Source organism: Rattus norvegicus, chromosome 10, assembly GCF_021556685.1.
Source record: "Rattus norvegicus strain SHRSP/BbbUtx chromosome 10, alternate assembly SHRSP_T2T, whole genome shotgun sequence".
Classification (NCBI taxonomy): Eukaryota; Metazoa; Chordata; class Mammalia; order Rodentia; family Muridae; genus Rattus; species Rattus norvegicus.
The window spans coordinates 62,376,111-62,389,911 of record NC_141543.1 but is presented as its reverse complement, the minus strand read 5'-3'; the positions used below and the strand labels follow the sequence as shown (position 1 = coordinate 62,389,911).

The following is a 13,801-nucleotide window of genomic DNA, read 5'->3' as shown; positions in this document are numbered from 1 at the left end:
GCCAAACTGACTTCACAGTCTGGACAAGAGCAGTCTCTTTTTATCTTGGAATCTCTTGCTCAATCACGAGAAAACGGAATCAACTAAGTAGAATTTGTTTCCATGTGATCTACAAAGCCAGGGAGTGTGATTAGAAAAGGCGAGACCAGAAATCAGGGACAAACAATGGTCAGATTGCAAAACAAGAGATCAGTAGATGAAGACGGTAGGGATGGGAAGTCACTGCTGGGGGATAATACCTGCCTAGGTAAAAGGTCAGTATAAGTGTCATTGATCACCTTTATGACTGTGTGCCTCCCAGTAATTTAACCATCCTGCCCCTAGAAGCATTGCAGGTGTGACTGCTATATCATGTGTGTGTCAGTAGGTGGCAGAGCGGAGAGAGGTTATGTCTATACTCACTATTCTGACCTACAAACATCTGAATGAATAATTGCCTAACATTCCCCGAAAAAAGCTAGCATGAGACAACCACCAATCTGATGCCAGGGTCCCAGACAGGGAGCTAGACTAAGGTGACCTCCAGTCAGGTGCCAGTTAGGTCCAGATGGGCTCCCAGGATGGGGAGTTAGCTGGGAGCTAGAAAAACCCTACCTGGGACTATGGGTCCTGGGCAGGAGTGAGCCAGATAGATGACCCTGGCAGGGGAACATTCAGGCAGGCTGTGCAAGGAGGGAGCCAGAGATGATCACCAGCCTGGACAGGGAGCTATGCTGAGATGACAACCAGTCCAACACACGCAGGCCTGAGGGCACAGACCATGAACAAGATGACCCCTGCCCAGAAACATAATGCATGAGTGGGTCATAGCACTCCTGAGACCTCTTTCAAGATGACCCCACACACTCAGAGTCTCCAGCTACCACTGAGAGGAGCAAGTAAGTGGTGGAGAGATGGCAGAGGGAGAGAAACAGAAGGGCGTGGGCACAACAAAGAGGCAGAACTGGAGACTCGACGGTAGTGAGGTGATATGAGTAGCCTGGAGTGAGTAGGCAGTGATGCCACCTGGGACTTGGTTGAGTCTGTGGCCCTGCTGTGCCAGGCAGATATCCCTAGTTTGGGACATGTTGATGTCTGAAAGTTGTGCAGAACTGGTCCCACCCCTCACCTAGCATGATGGGAGAGCTGGCCCTGGCTATGATGTCCCAACAATATGGCTGCCTAAGCAAGTTAACCCTGAAACCATATACAGGAAATCATATACATACGAATAGCACTAATGGACTGAGTATGGTGTGTGTGTGTGTGTGTGTGTGTGTGTGTGTGTGTGTGTGTGTGTGTGTAACAATGAGAAGGAGGTCACATTTCCAGAAGGAGCAAGAGAAAGTACATGGTAGGTGTTGGAGGAAAGAAAAAGGGGGAATGGTATAACTAAATTTTTCTTAAAAGCACAGAATAATATTTAAAAAGATGAATCCTGGTAAACAGGAGGTGTGCTAGGATTAATGAGGGAGGAGCAAAGGGAGAACCGAAGAGTGCCAGGGTAATGACACATTTGTTTGGTCCTCATTCTCCGATATGCCATCCATCTTACCATAACCCAAATCCCCATTTCTTTTAGATTTTCATCTTTTTGAAGGCTTTCTCATCCATTCTCAATTTCCTCTGCTGCGTGGCACCAACACCATGGGCAGGTGTGTCTGTGTGTACTAGGGTGTGTATGTATCTGTATGCTTAAACCCTGCAAGCCATTAAACACAGAACGGTGGCTCAGCATCAATTCACTCCAAGGCCGTGTTCATTAGCAGCTGTCTGCCATGTTTACCAGCATCCATCTATTCTCTAAACAAGAATCTAGTGGAAGAATATTTACCTAATGTGGCTAATTAGGAAGGATCTTTCTGTGCTTGCATAGCTGGCAAGAATGAAGCATATCCGATTCCTCCAACCACCAGCACTGGGGAGCCGGCTGGCCTTGGCTGCTTTAAAAGCTTCAAAGGACACAGCTGCTGAGTGTAATTTCTCCGTAACTCTGCTTCCTGCACAAACAGCCCCCTTGGAAGACTCAGAGACCTCCAGCTCTGGTAAGTCTTAATAAAATGTGGTACAGAAAGTCAATACCCTGTTGAGTGAGGCCCCTCTTCTTTTTGTTAAAATAACTTCTTTTAAAAAGAAACAAGTCAATTCTCAGAAAGCCAGGTTGATAAGTCAACATGTTCACACTGATTGCCCTGCTCAGCTTAGTCTCCATCCAGGCAGACCCAAGCTATTCTGAACTAACCACTCTGCCTCCTGACAGACCTCTGTCCCTCTTTGGCAATGGTAGGACTGAATGGGTTGACTTTCCAACCGTTCAATGCTAATCATGCACACATCCGCTGGATGGTAAGGTATCCTCTTTGTCCTCGGGGGGGCAGGAGAAGGTAAGTGAACAGGATGTTAGGAGAATATGATTTGTGTTCTGATTGGTGGATGTGTGTGGTGCTTTAAAGGCAGAGGACCTATGGCCGTGAAGTAAACCCAGTGAAGAAGCCATGGGTAGAGACGTTTGAACTGAGTCTAGAAGGAAGTTCTTCTGATGAGCAAGATAGAGAGGAGCATGCAAGCAGAAGGGACACTGGGATATAAGGCTGGCTCTAAGGACCCTTGCACATTTGAGAAACTTCTGGAGGGGTGGGAAAGCACAGAGCAACCACTTCTCCTTGGCAAAGAGTAAACACGTGAAGTCTGTTCACTGGTAGAATGGCTGGCTTGCCACGAGAGCCACCAACTGGTAGGCTTTTTGGTAGAATCTGCTGATGGAAAGCATTTTACAAGTGTGTACATCTTTGGCAATACCATTGTCTTCACAACCCCCATCACCACAATCTTCACTTTCTACACCATCATTCTCATTACCATTGTCTGTCCCCTTATCATCATATCCCAACCAATATTATCACCATTACTACCATGGCTCTGTCATGACCATTAGCACCACCTCCAACCACCACAATCTTCCATCGCAACTCTCATCACTCTCATTGCCATCTCTCTCATCAGGACCATCTCTCCATCAGAACCATCATCTTGCATTAGAACCATCTCTCCCATCAGGACCATCTCTCCATTAGAACCATCTTCTTGCATTAGAACAATCTCTCCCATCACCCCTACTAGCCATCTTTACCACCCAATAAGTATCTATTTCTTCTGAATAGTCCTCAAAAGGTTATAAAAGCAGTAACATTTGCTGCGAATAAGAGACTCTCCAAATAGCCAAACTGCCTGCACCTCATACAGGGCACTCAGGGATTCAGTCTGAGTTGTCATCCATGCTGGAGGAGATATTTAGTGATGCATCTGCCTTCGAATAACTCATGCTCCTGTATAAACCCTCACTCATATTTCTGCAAATAACCTCAACAAACTTGCCATTTCACTAAGCTATATTCGAGTGAAATTGTTTCTCTGGTCTGTCCTGAGTGTCTTCTCCCCGAGTAAACAGGCAACCATTCGTAACTCTCCAAGAGGAGCCTCACATCAGCGCCACCATCTACTCTATAAGCATCTTCATCATATGTAGGCTCTTTGCCATCATCTTTCTCATTACCATCTTCATCAGCACCACAGCACCATCATCGTCTCTATCACGGTCTTTATAGCAGGAACCTTTTTATCCTTTTTTCTCACATATCCAAAGCCGAGGCCTGTAAGAAATGGAAACAGGAATCTGTGTGTTCCTCAGTGGGTAGGTCCACAGTTCTCCTCTTCTCTTGTCCTTGCTGCCTCATCCTCAAGGTAGAAAGGTCTCACTAGGTATGAAGCGAGGTTAAATGGTTGAGTGTAAGTACCTTGGTCTCTCTGGCCACGGTTTCTTCGCTGCCTAGCCTGACTGTGGCTGCAGGCTGTTTCCCCCCTTTCTTTGTGATGTCTTCACCTGGATAGGCATGGGTTACAACCTGCAGTTGTTAGAAAGCCAGGCTTTATTCAAAATTTCAAGTCCATCTTTCTTCCAAATCTCATGGGGGGCAAAGCCATTTTGTTATATGTTTCCTATTTATTTCTCAATTTTCTCAGAGCCCAGAGGAGTGTATACATTACATACCATTTAATGTACATGAAATTTCTATAAATTTTCTGGAATTGTTGACCACTGTGTTTGTTGCTCACAGGTCACTTGAAGCCACCCAAGGACTCCACTGACCTTGACTGGATTCCTTATTATGACTAAAAGCTGGTTGGGCTGAGTCTACTACACTAGAAATATAGGCAGACACAATTGTGTCTTTTTCCGATCTCAGAATTTATTGAATGACAATAAATTCATCAGCTACATTAGTTCTGTTTTCTAATTTACCGAGTAGTCTCGATTTTGCTGATTTTGCTTGCTAGCTGATTGAGGCAAACACATGCTCTTTTACTTTAGTCTAAAACATTAATATTAATTCAAATCACATATTGCATACCCCATAGGTTACAGAAAGGGGTAAAGAGGCTGCAGCAAAGTTCAGGGTTCTGATGAGGCATGCATGGAGACCTGAGAGCAATGCAAACGGGAGCTACAGGAATTGGAAAGTGAACATGCTGGAGGTCTTTGAGGGACCTCTGCAGAGTCAGGACCCAGGCCCAGAACTGAGCTAGGCCTTGGGGTGTAGTTCAGCTGCTGAAGTAAGGTATAGCTGTAGAAGCTGTGGAGATGAAGGGTTGAGGAGCATGAAAGGTTAGACAGTTGAGTGGAAATTTGATTAGGTCACATCAAGAGTGGATCAGAGACAAGCTGAAAACCCTGGACAGTCAAGAGTTCTCTCTTAGTCCCTTGATAGACATACTGGGTGGCCAGATGATAGCTTGATGGGGCTCATCCCAATCATATAGTTGAAGTGAACATTTCTGGTTTCCTTGGAAACTCAGTTATGTCATATGATGTTTGGCTGGGAGAGATGCAAGTGAGAGGCTATTTCACTGAAGCAGACATGTGAAAGGAGGCATGATGTTTAGAAAGAATATAAATACGCCCACAGACTCTGGGGTAAGGCTTCCTGTGCTTTAGCGTGCCTTGAACAGCTTCGCTAGTCTCTGCTGTTGCTGCTCTGGCCCTGGTTGGCCTTGCACTACATTGCTGGTCTTTGCTTGTCGTGACTTTGTAGAGAGTAACTCACCAAAGAACTTCTTGTGATATTCTGGCAACTTCTTGCTACTTCCGTAGACTTGGGCTGATTGGCCTTGCATTTTCTTCTGGATGGAACTGCTGTTGTTGCTGCTTCATGATTGGCGATTGCCCAGTGGACTGAGCTGTTTGGTAGTTCAGTCTACTGATATCCTGACAATGAAGACTGGAATTGCCCCCAAAGAAGTATTCCTAAACAGGTCCACTTTCCCCATGTCCTGATAACCTCCCCCAACCCCCACTACCTCTGGTGGGTGGTGGGCTAGAAGGGAGGTTGGAGAGTTTAAGAATCCTTATTTAAGCAGGTTTTGAGAAATCTAAGTCTACATATATTATCTTCCTCATCATGAGGTCCATGTAAAGGTGTCACAGTCTTTCTTTGTTTTGATGAGTTTGCTAAGTTCCCTGGCTTCCTTTTCCTAATACGATTTTAATATACCCATGAATGTGCTCATATGATCACAACGTATCTTATAAGTATATAGAAGGCACTCTTCTTACTTTTAGGAATAAGGTGTTTATCTGTCAGTGCCTCATAGGTGAACAGATGAAGCATAGGTATCCCCCAAGGTGAAGGGCCATCCCTTCTTGTGCTGACACTCAAAATGGAGTCAAAAGCTGCTTGTAAAATGGAGCTTCTTGGGGCAAGGCATAGCCTCCAAAGCCACTGTTTCACACAATGTAGACTAAGTTAGCCTAATGTCGATACTGGTGGAATAGCAACTAGTTTTAAGTGGATTCCGTTCTCCTTTGTGTGAAACCTATCCTCCGCAGGCAAGCCCAGACCTGTTCTCAACATCCTAGCAGACAGCAAGAGGCAAAGACAGAAATAAGCGAGGTTTGCACAGACATGGCATCATTCTGCACTCCCTTGATTGAACGCAGCAAAGTGTCAAGAACTACTGAGTTTTGTGAGGGAGACAGACACACCTTCTTCAGGGCTGGAGCTTCAAAGGCTTTGGATATGGAGAACGAATTGGCTTGATTCACATCTAGAGTTACATCCCCTGTAGAGGGTCCTACATCATTGGTGAATCACTTTTACCATCTACAGGATGAAATTGAGATCCGACAGGTTTTCTGGTCTGGCTAACGTCCCACAGCTGGGCTGTAGGGAGAGCCAGGCTTCCCAGCATCCCCCCCTAGAATGGCAGATGTCTGCTTCCCCAGCATCAGCAAGTTGAGAGTGGGACTGTCCTTTGCATCCTCGGTAGAACCAAAAGCTTCCTAAATCCAGCCTCTTCTGGATCCCACTGCTCAGCTCCTGAGATGGGGAGGCTGCCTGCCTCACCCCTGAAGCTTAATTAAAATGAAGATGAAGTACTCTCCATGACGGGTCACGCTTGGTGGCAGTCACTGTGCCAAGGACCCGGCGGGCCTTCTGATGTTGAGCATCCTTTTCCAGCCTCTGCACTGGCTCAGCTTCCTCCGGGAGCCTCATTATAATTCCTTTGGTAATTAAAACAACAGATGTTATAATTAAAAGGATCCTCATTAAATCACAAATAACTGAAGCTTGAGGTGGGGCCTCATGGAACCGTGTCACCAAGTCACCTTTAGAGGGAATAAAAAGCAGGTGAAGGGGTTGGGATCACAGGCTTAGTACTGCAAAAGGCAGCCAGGCAAGGAGCTCGTGAGATACCTAGAGAGCTGCCTGGGGAAATCCCACCAAGGCTCTGGGCTCCCAGGGAAGGATGGAGTTGGGCCCCCAAAGTCCCCTTCGGGTAGTTAAAGGAATACCTCATTAGGAGGAGACTTGGGGGTATCCTTCTTGCTCATTGCTTCCTGAGGGAGTTCCCAAGACAATTGAAAACCTAGCTGCAAAAGGGGGAACATGCCAGAAAGAAGTTCAGGATACATGGTTCTTATTTTGCCTTGGCCACTGACTTTCTCACTGTCCTTGAGCAAACCTTGACACCAAGCCATAGTACCATACTTTGGAAAATGTTGAGAATAACATATTGGATGTTCGTAAACCCTCCAGCTCCTGTCTGGAGGACAGATGGGCAGATGCATGAGATCTGGACTGCTGGGACCGACACAAGTGCCTCTAAACAACGTCTCATGAAGGTGCTGCTTGAATACAGCGGTGTCCCCCAGACAATGCTCCATAAACATGTGTGATGTGTGTGTGTGTGGTGAGGGATGATTAACTCTAAGATCAAATTCTCACATGGGATGGTGATGCTGCCTTTAACCCCATTTTCATTTCTTTCTGGCCAAGTTGTTGGCCTGGGAGGAGCTATAGAGAGTTCAGAGGAGTAATATGATGTTCTTATTGAGCTAGCCTGGTCTCAGCCCTTCACTGAGGCAGAGGAGAGGATAAAGTTCTACCAACCAGTCCTATGTTGCTTTCTAACCTCTGTGCCTCTTCTAGACTTATCCTTCGGCTGCTTTCATTCCCAACCAGCCTGCTTCCCTAGTGTAAGCTGAGGGCAATGAGCCTCACCACCATAACCAAGTTGTCTTGAGTACTTAATGATAGAATAGCGAAAACAAATGCTCCTGCAGTACTTATCACATTGCAAGAACATTCTAGAACTTTATGTTCATTCACTTCATCCTTATAGCAGCCTTATGGGATTGCGTGATGGTTGGCTTTGTTAACTTGACATGGCCTGGAACCACCTGGAAAGAGAATCTCAATGAGTGTCTTTCTTAGGTATTGTTCTGTGGACATGAACAGGCACTGTAACCAAGGTAACTTATAAAAGGAGGCCTCCGGGTGCTTGCTTACATTTTCAGAGGGTTAGTCCATTATCACTAGCTAAGAGCTTTACATCCTGGTCCACAGAGAGCAGGTAGAGAGAGAGAGAGGTGGGGGAGAGGGAAATAGAGGAAGAATAGGAGAGAAGAGGGAGAAGGAGAGGGATAGGGATAGGGATAGGGAGAGGGAGAGGGAGAGGGAGAGGGAGAGAGACTGGTATGGGATTTTGAAATCTTATAGCCCACCCCAAGTGATACACCTTCTCAAACAAAACCACACCTAATTCTTTCCAAACAAGTCCACTAACTAGAGACCAAACATTTAAACATATGAGCCTATGGGGCCACTCTCATTCAAACCATCACAATAAGGGATTGTCTACTTTTGGCTGGCTTGTGAGTGTGTCTTTGTGGGACTGTCTTAGTTTAATTATTCGATGTCAGAAGACTCAGTCCACTGTGGGAGGCACTATTCTCTAGTCAATGCTTTCTGAATTGTATAAGAGTAGAGCAGTAGAGCTGAATGCAAGCAAGCAATCAATGCTTTATGCATTGAGTTTGCTCTGCTCTTGACCATTGGTATTATGTTACTACCTTCTTCAAGCTTCTGCTGCCATGACTTCCCTACAGTGATGGGCTTCAACTTGGGATTGTAACCTAAAATAAAGCCTTTTCCTCTAAGTTAGTTTTTGTCAGGATATTTCATCAGAGCAAAGAAATGAAACCATAACAGAATAAGTTTAAGAATGACTAAATAATCAGCTGGGGGCACGGAGTCTGGGAAAGTATGGGTTATGGTCAGGCAAATAATGGTCCAGATGGTAGTAGGGTATTGCTACAAGGAGACTTTATTATATAGGTCCTGATCTATATCCTATGCTACCTTTTTTGCTATCTCTGAGGCTCCCCTTTAGAGTAGACCCTACCCATAGATCACAGCCTCGAGGGTGCATAAAGAACTGATGAGTCAGGCAAGCATGTCCATCTTACTAGTATAGACACATCAAGTCATGTACCAGAAGCAGAGGTGCTGTGGAAACAACAGTCATAATATCAAGTATCAGAACAAGAAAGAGACACTATGTCAGACTGTCTTAGCCTTGGTTCTCTCCACAGTGTCTTTAGCCTAGAACTGTGTCCAGCATTTAGAAAACCCTCTAGGGATATTGGTTGATATGGGTGGTTACACGGATGAGTGACTGAAAAGATGAGATGGTTGGTGGTATGAATGGATCAGTGGGTTACATGTATAGACACATGGATAGATTATATTAACGATTACACAGATGGAGTGGGTTGATCACTGTCAGTGGATACATGGATGGATTGACAGAGGAGCGGGCAGATGGAGCAAAGAGTGAACATCCAGTATGTGCTAGATACTGTATGTGTCTGGTAAGACTGGCCTCAATATTCCCATTCTACAGACAGAAAATACAGACAGAGTGACGCGCCTAAGTGGCAGCATTCGTACCGTACTTGAGCCCCGGAATGCTCACTTCCCAAACTGCTCATCTTACTCTGTGATTCTGCTCTGTGGGAGTTTAGTTGAGTTTCTTGGCTCTGTTAGATGAATTCTGTTCATCCCTATGTGTCTCCATCATGTGTCTGACAGCTATCCTTGCATGGATGCCCAGTGCTCAACACTGGAAACAGACATGGGCTCTACCTTGGATTTATCTGGTTCCAAGAGACTTCGGCCACAAAGCAGAGAATGCTGGCTTTGGTCTATGTGCAGGAACAGGGGAGACCAATGCAAAGGTTAAGATCCTGCCTAGTACAACCCCAAGACCTTGGTATCTAAAGTGTATTTTAAAGGCAAAGCCAGATAAAGTAAAGAGAAGGCCATTCCTGGGGGTGCGGGGGCAAGATTTATAAAATCAAGATTGTGCAAAGGAACTCTTGGTATGGACTTCTTGTTGGTGGCAACAATGGAGAATTGAGGCAGGGATAGGGGATGAAGCAGAATGGGGTGCTGAGGCTAAGTGATGAGAGCTTTAAATACTAGGGAGACAGAGGTTATCAGAGCAGGGGAATGCAGTGTTCAGACATGCACTAAGAAAGCTCAGTCAGTACTCTGGGTGAGATGATCAGATGCTGAGATATGTATTCAGACACTCTTATGGGCTCACGCTTACACAGATGCTCAGAATGGAATACCCTGTAGACCATTTCCAACCCCTGGTTGCCTATATGGTGAACCTGAGGGCCCAAGATGGGTAAAAAGAGGCTCTAGGTTGAGCAGAAACCAGCCGAGCAGCTACAGGAAGTGCAGAATCTCAGTGTGTCTGGGAGGTTGGTATAAAATGATGCTCATAAGAAACTTTTCTCCCTTGAGGACAATGAAGCACAAAAGGAGGGGGTGAGTGCTTGACAGCAGCTCTGATTAAAGTCAAACATGATGTTCTCAACAATACAGGGTGCTGGGGCCCCAGAGAAGTGAATGACACAGAGTACTGAAACTCTGGGCCAGGCGGGAAGAGAAGGCGGCTCCCAGGAGACTGAGTCAGAGGATGCTGGAGGCATGGAGGCCTCAAACCTCCTCCTCTAAAGGAGAAACTCCCTTGACAGCCCCATGTTTTTACTGTCCTCCTTTTGTGGGGAACCATGTGGCCTCGGTACCCTGGGCAGGGGAGCATATGCTACAGATTGTCATCAGTACAAGTTGTCTTGTGTGTTTCTTTTCAGTACTAGGGATAGAACCAGGATGTCACATATGCTAAGCAGGGTCTTTACCCCTGAGCTCGACCTATCCCGATTTGCATACAGATACAGTTACTCTTATGAACCATGAAATTACACAGATACTCAGAATGGCATGTTCTAGATGTGGCCTGTGACCTATTGGAAAGAGGTCATTTCTTTTCTGTCTCCTTACGAGTCACCACTTCCTTCATAGGGGTCCATTCTCTTCTAACTTTTCTCCATAGTCCCACTAACTTGGACTTTAGGCTTCAATAAAGGTATTCAGCATGGGGGCACAGATGTTCTGTCCATGGCAGAGGGGATTAAGAGGCTGCACGTGTACTTCCTAGCACTAATGTGGCTGTCTTTAGAGGGCCCACTGTCTTCCCTTACCTACCAGGCACATGAGTAGCACAACAGCCCAGGGAAAAGTCACAGTGTGGACCCAGTGGCTGACAAGCTGGTGGCATCTGCACAAGCCAGCTCCTCCCCCTGGTCTCTGTCTCTTCTTCTGCAAAGTGGAAATGATGCCTCCCAGGCTACTGTGTACATAAAAGGGCGTTATGCTTGGACAAATACTTTTTCCTTTTTAATGTTTTTATTAATATTCTAATTATACGAGTAATTTTCAAGTGGCAACACTGTGAACAGCAACAGTGAATTTTTTTTTTGAAGCAGAGCTCAACCAAGGGTCCCAGAGCCCGGAGCCAGGTCCTGCTCAGGGGTGACCACCATTATGGGTACTTAGAAGAATGAAGGACTTAAGTTTTCTTTCTGTTTGTAACTCATGGTGAGACTGCACCTCCTGTGTTCTTTGCTCAGAGCCTCTTAGACGCTGCGCCAGATCTCATCTGGTGGACTCTGTTCCTACCCCATCTCATCCAGTGTCCACCTGAATATGTCTCCATGTAGCCATGAGACAAGGCACTCCAGCTTCTCAATGGGTGCTAGGTGGAGGCTGTTGGGGTTAGAGGTCACTCAAGCCTTGCCTGGTAAGGTGACCTTGGGAGTGACTTTATACTACCTTAGCAGTACTCTGATGAATTAAAAACACACTGCCAGCCCTACCTATGCTCAAAGGGAGAGGACCACAGAGGCAAAACTCATGTCAGAGGGGTTGCTTTGGGTGTGGCATAATTACTTTTCTATTGCCAGGACAAAACACCTTGGCCAAAACATATTATAAAAGAAAACATTTAATTTAGGGTTCCACTGTTCCAGAGGCTTAGAGTCCATTATCGTCATGGTGGGGAGCATACTGTCATGGCACTGGAGCAGTGTTACTGAGAACTTACAGCTTCATCCATAAGCATGAGGCAGAGAACTAACTGGAAATAGCATGGGCTTTTGAAAGCTCGAAGCGCTCCCCCAGTGGCATACCTCTGCTCATATGGCTAAGCACTTCATTCCATTAAAGAGATAAGCATGGTGTTTAACTCTTCCTGGGCTTCTCCAGGGCTTATCTATGTGCACAAAGACTTCCTTTTTGCCCTCTACACATTCTATCTATGCACTTAGTTCTATAAGGCAGAAGAGATCTCTGTGCTGTAGGCTTAGATTTTTTTTCAGAACCTACTTTAATAAGGGTTCTTAAACACTTCAACCTCCCTTCTCGCCCACAAACCAAAGGTAGGGGAGAAGAAAGGTTAAGAAATGGGGGATGTGGACTTGTTTGGAAGTAGTTCTTTGGGGGCGATTCTAAATGTGGTATCAGCAGTCCGGTCTAATCAACAACATCAAACATGACTCAGTAGCAGTGGCTCAATCCAAAACGAGAAGTCCTTTGGCACTTTTCTTTCTGTGATGTCACTACAAGAGGAGATCAGCAAAGACCAGGAAAGCGTTGCAAGATGAACTGATGCAAGAGTGTCCTCTCACGCTCTGTGGGGCTATATTTATATCCAAATGTCACACTTGTCCTCTCAAGCATCCACTCCAACAAAACATTCTATTCCCTTCTGCAAGACAGTGTCCAGAAAAATACCACGTGACACTACTGAGCCTCCAAAGAAAAGAGAAATGCCGTCCCCTCTCTGACGCTCTTTGGAAGGGATCTTTGATAGTAGGAATGATGTAAGATGTGAGCTTTGAGCTGTGTCTTCTGCAAGAGTGACAGGATGCCTGCTTACTTGTGCTTAGCAGGTTGTGTGGAAGCTATGTCCCGATGGGAGAAAGCCCTCTTGAGTCTTCTTTTCATCACCTTTCACTCTGTGGATTTTCCTAAGAACTCTTGCCAGATCTTTCTGTAGCACATCTGTCTGTTCCCAGACAGAACACATGAAGACATCGCCCCTTTGTGCAGGTGTTACACTCCTGGCACCAATGTCGTCAGTGTGTCCCCCATGGCTGATTATCTGGTGAACTTATGCTGGGAAGACCAGCATTGTTCCCTTGAATGGCACTAAATGGTGCAGCTAACTTTCTTGTAGTGGGTTCTTGTCCCTCAGGATCCCTTAGGAAATGATCTTAAATGTTTGCTCAAGAGGAGTGTTATGTAGCAGTCTCTCCACAAGATTAAAACCTTTTGTCTTGAAGGAAAACTTACTAAGACACAGAATGTTAAAGAGGGAGGTGAAACAACAGGATATTTTATGACAGCATGCTTTTAGGGAGGTGTAACAACAGGGTGTACTAAGGGAAAGTATAACATTCCATCCTGGAAGAGAGTGCTTTAAGCTCAGGAGATAAACAACTCAATGTCTTCAGGAAGTCCCTGAAACTGAGCAGATTCATGTGGCCAATCATAAATAAGCAGTAAAGACTATTGGGAGACACTCACAGGTAAATCAAACTACCTAGAAAATTCTCAGACAAGCTGAATTGCCTAGAAGAATCAGAGACCAACTGACCTGTCAGGAAAAGCCTCAGACTAACTGAGCTAAGGACTTGCAAAGAATACACTCACTCTCCAACCTTCTGAGCATCCTGCAGGCTGTGCAGTGTGCTCCAGTGTTCCCAGCTTTCATATACTATCATCTGTGCTCAAATGGGCTTTGATGATACAGCTGTTTGTGTCATTTCTGCTCCTGTAAGAAACCCCAGTAAAGCTCATTGGTTCGCCAAGTTAGACTTTGGTGGTATCTGTACTTTGGTGTGTAAATGCTTCTTTTTGTGGGGTGTGGATAAATGTTTGTTCATATCTCCTCAGGAATAATCTCATACAAGAAATAATGGGACAATATCTCAGCAGAAAAAAACAAACCGTTATAAATAATACCATTTGGAATTGCAGAAATAGTATGAGGCTGACCCACAAGGAACTGCATAGTGGCCAGAGAGAAGGGGAGTTAAAGTCCTGGCCATTTTATAAGGGACAATCAG

General features: G+C 45.4%; 1 non-coding gene across 1 annotated transcript; it reads left to right on the top strand.

The window, feature by feature from the left end:
* The first annotated feature begins 313 nt into the window (after positions 1 to 313).
* Positions 314 to 445, top strand: LOC120095446 (small nucleolar RNA SNORA17). Its single transcript, XR_015632509.1, has one exon. It is a non-coding gene; the product is annotated as a small nucleolar RNA SNORA17 (small nucleolar RNA).
* The last annotated feature ends 13,356 nt before the right edge of the window (positions 446 to 13,801 follow it).